The 12,493-nt window shown below is 40.2% G+C and overlaps 1 pseudogene; it reads left to right on the forward strand.

Annotated features, from left to right (window-relative positions):
• LOC148025947 (uncharacterized) overlaps positions 1–12,493 on the forward strand; it is a 71,264-nt pseudogene that overhangs the window by 35,194 nt on the left and 23,577 nt on the right.

Here is a 12,493-nt window from a genome sequence, read left to right on the forward strand (position 1 = left end):
GTCAAAGTGATACAGGAACCAGAACCCACTTCTTTTGAGCAAGCCATGGGAAAAGAAAAATGGGAGAAAGCCATGGATGAAGAAATGGATGCCTTGGAAGCAAATGCTACATGGGAATTGGTACCTTTGCCTAAAGGTAAAAATGCAATTGGCTGTAAGTGGGTTTATAAGGTGAAGCACAATGCAGATGGTTCTGTGAACAGATACAAGGCAAGATTAGTAGTCAAGGGGTATGCACAAACATATGGCATTGACTATGAAGAAACATTCAGTCCGGTTGCAAGGATGGCAACCGTAAGAGTAGTCATTGCTATGGCTGCATCAAAGGGATGGTCTTTACATCAGATGGATGTAAAGAATGCCTTCTTGCATGGTGATTTGCAAGAAGAGGTCTATATGGAGCAGCCACCAGGTTATGTGCATGCTGTTCATCCTGAGTTTGTTTGCAGGTTGAAGAAAGCCTTGTATGGCTTGAAGCAAGCACCTAGAGCATGGTCTGACAAGATAGGACAGTATCTTATCACTATTGGCTTTCAGATTTCCAAGGCAGATTTCTCACTTTATGTGAGAAAAATAGAGAAAGGTATTATGCTACTTGTCATTTATGTTGATGATTTGATTATGACAGGTGACAGTGATGAAGATATCCTTCATGTGAAAATGCTATTGAAGCAGAAGTTTGAGATGAAGGATTTGGGAGAGCTGCGTTATTTCTTGGGCATTGAGGTGATTAGATCACCAAGTGGGATACAGCTCTTACAGAGGCAGTATGGATTGGACATGCTGTCCAAATATGGGATGACAGGCTGTAAGCCTATTTCAGTTCCTTTGGAGCAAAATGTGAAGCTAAGCACAGATGCAGGTGAGCTTCTAGAAGACCCTACTATGTACAGACGCATAGTAGGAAGTTTGATTTATATGACTATTACCAGGCCAGATTTGAGCTATGCTGTTGGATTGGTAAGTCAGTTTATGCAGGCTCCAAGGAAACCACATTTGGATGCGGCTAGACGCATACTCAGGTATGTGAAGTCCACATTGCAGTATGGACTATTTTATGAGACTGGGGTTCAGATACAGTTGCATGGATACACTGATGCTGATTGGGCTGGTAGTATTTCTGATAGACGATCTACCAGTGGATATGTGTTCTCTTTTGGGAGTGCTGCAGTCACTTGGAGCAGCAAGAAACAGCCTACAGTTGCCTTGTCGAGCACAGAGGCTGAGTACAGGGGTGCAGCAATGGCTGCATGTGAGGTAGCTTGGTTGCATAAGCTACTTTATGATATGCATCAGTCTACAGATGGGTCAGTTGTCATTTATTGTGACAACATGAGTAGTATACACTTGGCAAATAACCCAGTCTATCATGCTAGAACAAAGCACATTGAGGTGCATTATCACTATGTGCGAGAGAGGGTTTTACTAGGTCTTATTGATCTAGTTTATGTCAGCACAGAGGATCAGGTAGCTGACATATTCACGAAGGCATTGGGCGCAGAGAAGCTGCGCAAGTTCAGAGACCTGCTTGGTGTGCAGGAATTGGGATTGAGCTCGAGGGGGAGTGTTGAGATATCGAGCTCCACTCGTGATACACCAGGGTGACCGTTGTGTATTTATGTCACCGACTTGTCAGTTGCAGACGCGGTTGGTACACCACCCATGAATAATAGCTACATGATAGCTATCCTTATCTACTCTAGTTCGTGGCTCAGTTAGTATGCCACCTTAGTTAGTTGAGTTTGGTTTGAGACCCATATATAGGGTTCTTCTATTTCTTTGTACTTGAGTTCTTTTGGCTTACACAACTAAGAAGAGAAAAACTGTTTTCAGCCTCCACACTTGTGTGTATTCCCCCATTGTGCAAGCAAGAAAGCTACAAGTGAGACTCCTTCCTTCTCTCCCACAATCTTGACACCTTGGCACGTTAGGAATGTAGGCAAGTATCAAACTTGGACGCCAAGTCGAAGCCCTCAAACCCAAAGGTCCTACCTACATTCACAGAATGTTTGGGTCGATTGGACACTCATGCAAACAACGATCTAGGGATTCTACCCTAAGGATCGTTCGACCCAATGCTAAAACTCGGATTGAGTTTGGAAACCCTAGGACCGAATGTTGTTTGCCTAGTACCATTAGGGTTGGGTAAGAAGATAGCCCAAACCTTGCCTCTTGTCTAAATATAATTCATTGACCAGGAAATGCCATTCAATGGGTGAAATGATCCCATGAGTTAAGAGCGGCACTTGTGCAAAAAGTTGCAACGTTGCATGGCCTTGTGGGTTAATCACAAGATGGATTTGCCATTCCTTGGGACGAGGTTGGCAAGTTCTAGCGAAGGTCTAACTTGCAAGAGGATGAGTAGTCATCCTGCTACATTACCTTTCTTGGGCTGATTTTCCAAGTTAAGGGAAGTTATGTATTTGCCTCGTAAGCAAAGGATTAATCAAGTTAGAGCGACATGGTCGCTAGGATTCACTGTGTTAATTTTTGAAACCTAAGGTGTTGGTTAAGTTGGGTGAACAAGGTATGACCCTAACCCTAGGATAAGGGTAAACAAACAAACCCTTGGGGGATCTTGCCAAGTCGCAATTGATCGGGGATCGAATGCTGGATGCATTCGGAGATAAGGATTCATTCCTTAGCAGTTGGCCAAATAAAACGACCACTAGATTGATTGTGCTTGTAACAGATTAGGAGAACTATTTGCATTGTTTGCTCAAAGAACTAAAGATGGAAAGATAATTAATGCTTTAGGTTGAAGGCTTGAAGGGAGAGGCAGCATTAGTTACCCCCGACTATCTGCCTGACCCTAACCAAGGGGGTTGTTAGCCGCGCTGGGAAAGTGGACCGAACCCACCGCGTGAGGTCTCTCCATTGGGCACTACTTGGAGTAGGAAGATTCTTGGGTGCCAGGGGGGGCTCTGGCCATAAATCCCTTGCCTTTTGGGTCCTGCACAAGAGACCAACATGACTCGAGATTGGACCTCGAGGCCTGCATACTAGTCTATGGGCAGAATCTTGGATTAGTAATCCCTGTGGATTGTTGGATAGCCTTCGAGCGGATTATGGATAGCCTTCAAGCGGATTATGGATTAGCCTACGGGCTGGATTATATGGATGTATTCCAAAGATAAGTAAGATAACCTATTGAAAAGGAGTTTGTTTGGCACTATTTTTCTATGTCAAGTGCTAAGATTATGTGAAGGAACGAGTGTTCAACTGGCTAATTAAGGAAGTTGTTTTATGCATGTCCAACTAAATGTGATAGGTAATTAGACAACTAAAACAACCCTGAGGAAAGTGCGGTGGGTGTGGTCATGGGTCCGTCCTACAGATGGGTGGTCGTGGTTGGTCGGGAACTTTTCTAAATGAAATGGACAGTAGGGAACTTTGCTCGAAGGAAACAAACAGGAAGGAACGTTGACCTAGAATCTAGGTTAGTAAAACCCGATTTATGTTGTTTTAGGGGAACGGAATGGGACTATGCCTTATGGGCAGGGAGGTCGAGCTTTGTATCCCTCTCATTTCCCATTCTCCTTGAACCAAGTGCAGCATCAACCTGCTTCGACCCTGGCGTTTCTGCGTAAAGTAGTCTGCCTTGGGTTCGATGCTAGTTACTCTCCAGGAATTTGGCCACAAGAGGAAACCTTGATTTAGGTCAGTCCTAAACGGTCGGAATACTTCTGCTACGTGGCAGAATCGAAAAGACCTAGATCACAAACCCCGTAACATTCCATGGGAGTGCCGGGCGGAGCCTTCTAGACCCTCTTTTTGATGGGCTGCTAAGACGTGTCCTGCAAAGCGAACAGGCGGACACGTTACACTAACCCCAATACTATCTTTAGGACTCCACATAATATCATGCCATCCTCTTAGTTGAAGAGTATCGTGTGACTTCATAATATGAGGTATCGTTGACACAAGGGTAGGAGTGAGAATTGTTAACCAAATAGTTCTACATGCACCTAGGAAACCATTACATTGAACAATTCTACTATAGCTTGACGATTAGTGATGGATTCAAGGTTCATCTTTGGAAGTACTCAAAGATTACTTGGTCAAAATTACAGGAATTAAGTTCCTGGTTAGATTTTTCATAATCAACGGGTTGATTATAGATTGTTCCTCAAACATCCCTAAATGCAAAATGAACAACTCATTGAGGATAGATGTAACAATCTTCTCTTCCTAGGAAATAGGATGAATGCAATGAGAATTGAAATGAAGACCTATACAACAAGGGATTAGGGATATAGGCGCTCGTATTGATGCATTTATTGACTTATGAAGAAGACTTATGGATTCATCCAATTTCATATTAATGTTTATTTAGGAGAACTATATCAAAATATGTATGTATTTGCAAAAAATAAGTGGGAGTCGTAATGCAAAATGTATCTGCTATATTTACAATTTTTAGAGATACTTAAATGGTTTTTAAATACATTCCATCTATAATTATCATGTGAAGTTTTATGGTAAATAAATGTGATTCATTTAGAAAAAAGAACTAAGGAGTTGCTGATTGCAAACCTCTAGCTCTAGCCACAAGTTTATAACCAATAGCTCCCTAGCATTCTTTTGTATAGTTTCTTACATATTCATTGTGCATCTTATATACAAGCTAAAGACACATCCCATTAAAAAAACATACTAGGATAGATTTTCACATGTAAAGCAAGTATGAGAACGATCAAGTATGGATTCTATTACTATAGATAAATAAAATAGTATAAGAAAGAATATACATCTATTCAAAGCCACTTTTCATAACTTGAGACTTTCAGATGATGATCCTTGCCACATCAACATTTGCAACAGGATGATAAAATTTATCTATAGAAGTACATTACATAAGAGGTATTGGTCAAACATTAGGTATGCACATATGCATATGTTACAAACATAGTGTATACACATATAGCCCAAATACACATAGGTTACATGCATAGGAATACATACACTATAGCCCATGTGTAGCCTTGGGCCATGCATAGGATAGGCTATGTAGTTTACATATATGGCCCATGGATAGGCCATGCATAGACTACACTATGTACAATATGCACATAGGCATTGCATACATATACATAGATGCATAGGCTATGTACAATGTATATGTGTATGCCCTATATACTCATAGGTTACATGCATATGCAATACATACACACAAGCAACACATAGACTATGTATGGCCCATGCATTGCCCATGCATGGGTGATGCATAGCCTATTCATTTCCCATGCATAGGCTATGCACATGTGATGTTTAAGCTATGCAAGGCCCATGCATGGGGGGCTACTAAGTATAGACTATGCAAAAGCCATGCATAGACTATGCATAGGCCACATATAGGTTGGGCTTTGTAGGCTATGCATACACATAGGCTTAGTGTATGCATAGACATATGAAGACACATATGCATAGGAATAGGTGCACATATACACACGTGCATTAGATATGTGTAACATATGTTGGTGTGTGTATGCATAGCCATGCCATAAGTATATGTATTGATGCATACACATACTTATATGTAGAAGCATAACATATTGACTACCAACCTACTTTTTACAAATAGTAGACTCCTTCTAAACAACTGAACTACCATGGCCTCTAAAGCATGTTTCACTTGTGGTTTAGGGATTATATAACTAGTTGTCCCCATTTAAGCACACAAATGTCACACAGATGCACTTAACACATCCTCACACTACCAATCCTCAAAATATCATAACGATGTCAAGCAATGGCTCAATATATGAACACATTTACTAGTTCAAATCAATGCCAAAACAAACTAACCACAATTAATGAATACTATCCAAGAGAAAGAGTGGAAGAATGGGAGAGCTTATTACCCATTGCTTGCTTACTCAAATCCTTGCTTCTTCTTGTAATATTTTCGCATGAAATATTAAACGACACTAAACCCCACACACCCCGTGCAAAAATGCAACCCAAAGTAATCTTCCACATCATAAAATGTTGGTGGTTAAGTGCTTACCCCGTGTGCCTGTCAATAAACTCTAGCCGCATGGAGTACAAGAGCCAAGGCTAAAAAACTATAACGAGTCCACATGTTCACTTTTAGGACACGTCTTAGCAGCCCATCGGGAAGAGAATTTAGAAAGCGCCGCCCGGCACTCCCATGGAATGTCACGGGGTTTGCAATCTAGGTCTTCCCAAGTCTGCCACGAAGCAGAAGCATTCCAGCCGTTCCCACTTAGGACTGACCTGAATCAGGGTTTTCCTAGTGGTAAAATTCCTAGAATAGTAGCTAGCATCGAACCCCAGGCAAACTACTTTACGCAAAAATGTCACGGTCGAAGCAAATTCATGCTGCACTTGGTTCAAGGAGAATGGGAAACGAGAGGGATGAAAAGATTGACCTCTCTGCTCGTAAGGCATAGTCCCATTCCGTTCCCCTAAAACAGCATAAATCGAGACTTTGGTACTCTAGATTCAAAGTCATCATTCATTGCTGTCAGTTTCCTTCAAGAAAAGTTCCTGGCCAACGGGAACCACCCATCCGTAGGACGGACCCATGGCCACATCCACCGCACTTTCCTCGCGGTTTCTTTAGTTATCTAATTACCTACCACATTTAGTTTGACAAGCAAAAATAGCTTTCTTAATTAACCAATTTAATTACTGGTTCCTTCACGTAACTTTAGCACTGACATAGAAAAGCAATGTCAAGCAAGTTCCTTTTCAATAATTGATCTTATTTATCAGTCTTTGTATACATCATATAATCCAGCCCGAAGGCTAATCCATAATCTAGCCCAAAGGCTAATCCAACAATCCTCATGGATCGCTATTCCAAGTTTCTGCCCATAGACTAGTATGTGGGCCTCGAGATCCAATCTCGAGTCACGTCAGCCTCTTGTGCAGGACTCGAAGGGGCAAGGGATTTATGACCAGATCCCCCCTGGCACCCAAGCATCCTCTTGCTCCAAGTAGCACCCACGGAGAGACCTCTCGCGGTGGGTTCGGTCCACGTACCCGATTCAGCTAACAACCCCCTTGGATAGGGTCAGCCAGACAGTTGAAGGTAACTACTGCTGCCTCTCCCTCTAGGCCTTCAACTTGAAGCATCAATTATTTTTTCAGATTTAGTTCATTGAGCAAAGAAGTACAAACAGTGCTTCTAACTGTACAACACTATCAATCCAGTAGTCGTTTGTTGGCCAACTGCTAAGGTGTGAATCCTTCTCTCCAAATGCACCTAGCATTCAATCCGAGATTAGTTGCGGCTTGGCAAGATCCTCCAAGGGTTTTGTAAGCAAGATCCTTAATTTCCCTCTTTCCCTGGGTTAGGGTTTACACCCTGTTAACGCAAATTAACAAACACCTTAGGTTTCCTTGTATTAAGGTCAATAATTTCTAGGCAACCTCGTTGCCCTAACTTGATTGGTCAATTTCTTGCTTAGACGATACACAACTTCCCTAACTTGGCAACTCAGCCTCATAGAAGGGTGATGTAATAGGATGACTACTCATCCTATTGCAAATTAAACTTGTACTTAGAACCTACCAACCTTGTTCCAAGGAGTGGCAAATCTATCTTGTGATTTAAACACAAAGCCATGCGGCATTGCAACTTGTTGTACGAGACAAGTGTCGCACCTAACTTGTGGGATCATTTCTCCCATCAAATGGCATTCCTTGGTCAAGGAATACATTTGGTCAAGATGTAGGATTTGGGATGTCTTCTTGACCCAACCCAACCCTAACCATACTAGGCCGGCAACGTTTGGCCCTAGGGTTTCTAAACTCAATCGGAAGTCTATCTTTAGGCCAATTTACCCTAGGGTAAAAACCCTGGATCGTTATTGTATGGGCGTCTAACTAACCCTAGCATTCTGTGAATGTGGGTAGGACCTTTGAGGTCACAATTATCAAGTCGGTTTTCCGAGTGCGATACTAAGCAGAATTTTATCGCGACTTAACTCTACCTAGTGCATTGAGGTAATCATCGTTTTGAGTTACATCATTGCAAGCAAATTACCTAATCGATCTAATTGTCTTATGACAAGAGGTGATATTTCCTTAGAAGAATTTGAAAATATTTTTCCTTGGCATTGAGGTTTGGGTTGTTATCCACATGCAAACTCGGAGTAGAAGCTCCCGCATGTGCGCCTTGCGTCTTTTGTTTGGGGGCCATGTGAGGCAGTAATTTCATTCCTGCAACTCTCCTCTGAGTCACTCCGTGTATCGAATCGATGTCTGCCCGTTATCTCCCTCTACTGCGCAGGACCAGGGCCTTAGGGATTTGGTTTTAAATTTCCCGGGGAAGCACGGGGGAATTAGGCCTATGGAGGCTTAAGATTGGAAGCTTCTAAAGAAGCTTCTAAGCTTCTGCCTCTGTCAGAAACATGGAAAAAAAACCTGATGATGGGGTGGATGGAGAAGATGATGACGAAGGAGATGAGGATGATGATTGTGATAATGATGATGATGGTGGTGCAGGTGGAGACGAGGCGGCTGCCTGGGCGGCAACGAGATGGCGTGTGGTGGCTTCACGGCATAGGGCGGCAGTACCAGTCGTCCGATTCCTTCCTCTCTCTCTTCTCTCCCCTCCCTCAAGCTTGGGGAGGGGGTGGTTTTATAGGGCTAAGGGGGGGAGGGATAGCCATTCATGAGTCGGGCTGCATGCCACCTCCTCATGCCCTCCACGACTCATGCTTTCTCACACTCCCTCTCCCTGCCATGCATCGTTTGAGGGGAGGGGGTTATTATTAAAAAAAATTGCCACAATTTAACCATTATCCATTTACCTTTTCCCATGAAGGGTGTTCTCGTGCAGCCTATGGGTTTTTAGCTTCGGCTCTTGTGCTCCATGCAGCTAGAGTTTATTGATGCACGTGGGGGGTAAGCACTTAACCACCAACATTTTATGATGTGGAAGATTACTTTGGGTTGCATTTTTGCACGTGGTGTGCCAGGTTTAGTGTAGTTTAATATTTCATGCGGAAATATTACACTTCTCCTTGACTTTGACCTTCAAAACTAGCCTCTCTCAATGGTGCTGCTCTTGATACCACATCAAATATCACATGATGGGGGGACTTGCTTGAGCTGTTATGTCAAACACACGCCATACATACAAGTGAAAGCTCACTTAAGAATACAAAAAGAGAGATGGAGGCCAAAACATTTTCTTTCTGGTGTTTTTTTCTTTTTCTTCCACACACAATACAATGTACACAATGTATAGATAAGATACAATATAAAGAAAAGTGGCATGTCAAGCAATGCACAACTAACTATACTAATTAATTGACACTATAACTATGCCAACTATAGGTAGGTGGGAAAAAGTAAACATAATAATTGATAAGTCAATGTCCATGTGAGGAACATAATAATCATCAACATACTAAGTGTAGATGTTTGCACCCATCTAACCAAGTGGTCCATCTCATCAATGTCTACACATGTTGAGCTTGCCATCTCAATAGAGCATACCCTTTTGTAACCAACCTAGCTTTATACCTACTAACAAAGTGATCTACATTATAATTAATTTTTTAGGTCCACTTATAGTCAACAGCTTTGTTATCCTTAGGCAATGGTATTAGATCCCAATGAGTATGACCAATAGTATGCTCAAAACAAGTGGGCTCAACATACTATATAAGCATAATTGTGAGCTACAAAATCTTAAAATCAAATATTTTAATAGGGTATCTGATGCTACTATACTTGTGTACCATTGGCTCACTCAATAAAGCCTTCTCATTACCATATTCTCTATGTATACTTGGTGTACTCTTGACTGAAGGATTACCAAGGTCATAATTCAAATCCTTTGAACCATTGGAATCTCCATTAAATTCCAAATAATAGTAGATGTATCATTACAATCTCACACTTTTTCTTTCCATTGTTTTTATTGACAACACGTAGATACATATGAAGATGCACAATTGCTTATTAGCCTCCTAGATGTAGTATCAAATGATATTTTTAGTCCATTAAGGCTCTATAATTCTTCATTTTCTTTCTACACATGACTATGATGATCATGATCATCATCTAGTGCATTACCAGTACATGCATATCAACTCCTCATCTCATAAAAAGTAACAAACTTACTCACTCTCAACTCACCTATGACAAGGCTATAATAACAATATCATTTTTCCTCTAAAAGAGTATCTAGTAAAAATACATTTTTAAACCTTTAGATCAAGTGTCTTTCATAGCTCATCCTACACATGAAGATATTCAATACAACTAAATACTTTTAAGTGTAACACACTGGGCTTCTTGCTTATAAAGCATTCGTTAGCACTAATTCTATGAAGTGTAGATGGGGAAATTGTATTCATATATAAATAGAAGGATGAATAACTTTACACCAAAATGTTTTGTAAAATTATTTTCAGACATCAATGTATACGAAACTTTTGCAATATGCCTACTTTTTCTTTTTGCAACCCAATTTTGTTGTGGGGTACACCTGTAAGTAAATTATCTCTTTGCTCCATGAAATCAGAAGTCATTCAATCATTAAAGAGATATTTTGCATCTCCATCCAATCTCAAGTACTTAACTTTCAAGCCTATTTCTGTTTGCAGAGTAAGCTTCAAAGTTTTCAAATGCTCAAGTACATTACTCATGTTCTTTATGAAACGTGGCCATAACTTTATTGAATAACCATCAATAAACATGATAAAATATTTGTTGCCACCAAAAGATATTTCTTGCTCACATCTCTATCATGCAAAAAAGGTTGTATTTCCTATTTACTAAACTGACATGCTTCACACACTTTATGAAAATACACAACTCCAAAAGCAGGCAACCCTATAACCAACCCTTTAGAATTCATTACTTTTACCCTTTGTACATTTGTATGTCAAATACATTTGTGCCATTTTTCAATGTCTACAATAAGTCATTTGCCTTTAGTATATATAGCACCATTTATAGTAGGAATTCCAATATCCAAAGTAAATATGCAACCAACTCTACTTTCGTTTTGTAAACCAGTCTACACTTATCATTGAGATCCTCCACAAAACAACCTTTTGTACTAAATTAAACCAACAACCCTTACTCTACTATTTGACCAACAAACACTAAATTATTTGTGATGGATGGCACATATAATACATTTGAAAGACTCTTTTAACATCATGCTTAAAGGATAAGTAAAATTTTCAATGTGTATAATTGGGTGGCATGAATTATCATATATCTACACATAACTTGGGTTTTGTATCCCGCTAACAAGATTTTGAGTGTGTGAGGTCTTTTCGAATTTTGCAGTATGTATGATCAAACCATGGAAGATTTTAGGACTGCAGGTGACCTACCCGAACCAATGATGGAGCAAAAACTTGATTTGATTATCGTGCAGCTTCAAGAGGAACGAAGAGCAAGTCAAACTTTGCAAGCTCAATTGGCCAATCTGCAACGATCTACCACCGAACAAGATGGACCGCAATCTAAAGATCTTGTACGACGTACAATTGATACAATACTTGAGGTGCAATCTATTCAGAAAGAAACAAAGATAAGTAAAAGAAATTTCAAATTTCGTACTTTCAATGGGTCATGCGATGGAAAGACTGTACTTGCTTTTATTAGTCAATTTGATTATTATTTCCATGAAGAACGGTATGCTCAGAAAGACAAAAATTAAGTGTGTCACTAATCATCCAGTGGACTAAGCATCCCTATGGTGGACTGTTGTTCATAAGAGCATTGATTGTCATACTAATTGGGAGACTTTCCAAAAGAAATTTTTGTAGAATTTTCTTCCACCCCAATTCCACGAAAAAGCAATCAAACAATGGGATCTTCTATAACAAAGAGATTGTGAGCCTATTTCACAATATACCGAGTTTTTTTGGAATGCTTTATTGCAACTAAGAGTACTTGAAAATGTATCTAAGGCAACCCATAAACACAAGTTTATGTCTGGCTCACTTAGACATTTTTATGCGGAGGTCAAGCCAACGACTCTCGAAGATGCAATTTCCTTGGCCCATGACACTGAAGACAAAATTTGAGGACGAGAGAAGTGACCACAATAATTTCAAACTAATGGTAACTTTGTTTTAAAACAATTCAATTCAAATTTTTGAAGATTCAATCAAAGTCATTTCCTTCCATCTTCATTCCGTAAATCTTGGACACGACCACCTACTTTACCATCAAATATAAATTCAAACCCTAAGCCATCTCTCCAGCCAAATCCTAACATTCCTAAACTTCCTACTATTAGCCAAATCTATAGTTTGTTACAAATGTCATCAACCTGGTGGAAAATTGTCAATCCAAAAAGCCAACTGTTCATATCAATTATTTGGGAGCGACAGAAGATGAAGAACATGAAGAAATGCCAAATTTCACGGAAGACAATGACGATATTAGTACTACTTCAGATACTTTACCATGTATGCCAAGTCTCCATCCTTTATTAACAATGAGATGTCTTATGCATGGTAAAGAAAAGATTGTTTTACATGAT

This window comes from Lygodium microphyllum, chromosome 14, assembly GCF_053477565.2.
Source record: "Lygodium microphyllum isolate KBCC chromosome 14, Lygodium_microphyllum_v1.1.10, whole genome shotgun sequence".
NCBI classification, from domain to species: domain Eukaryota; kingdom Viridiplantae; phylum Streptophyta; class Polypodiopsida; order Schizaeales; family Lygodiaceae; genus Lygodium; species Lygodium microphyllum.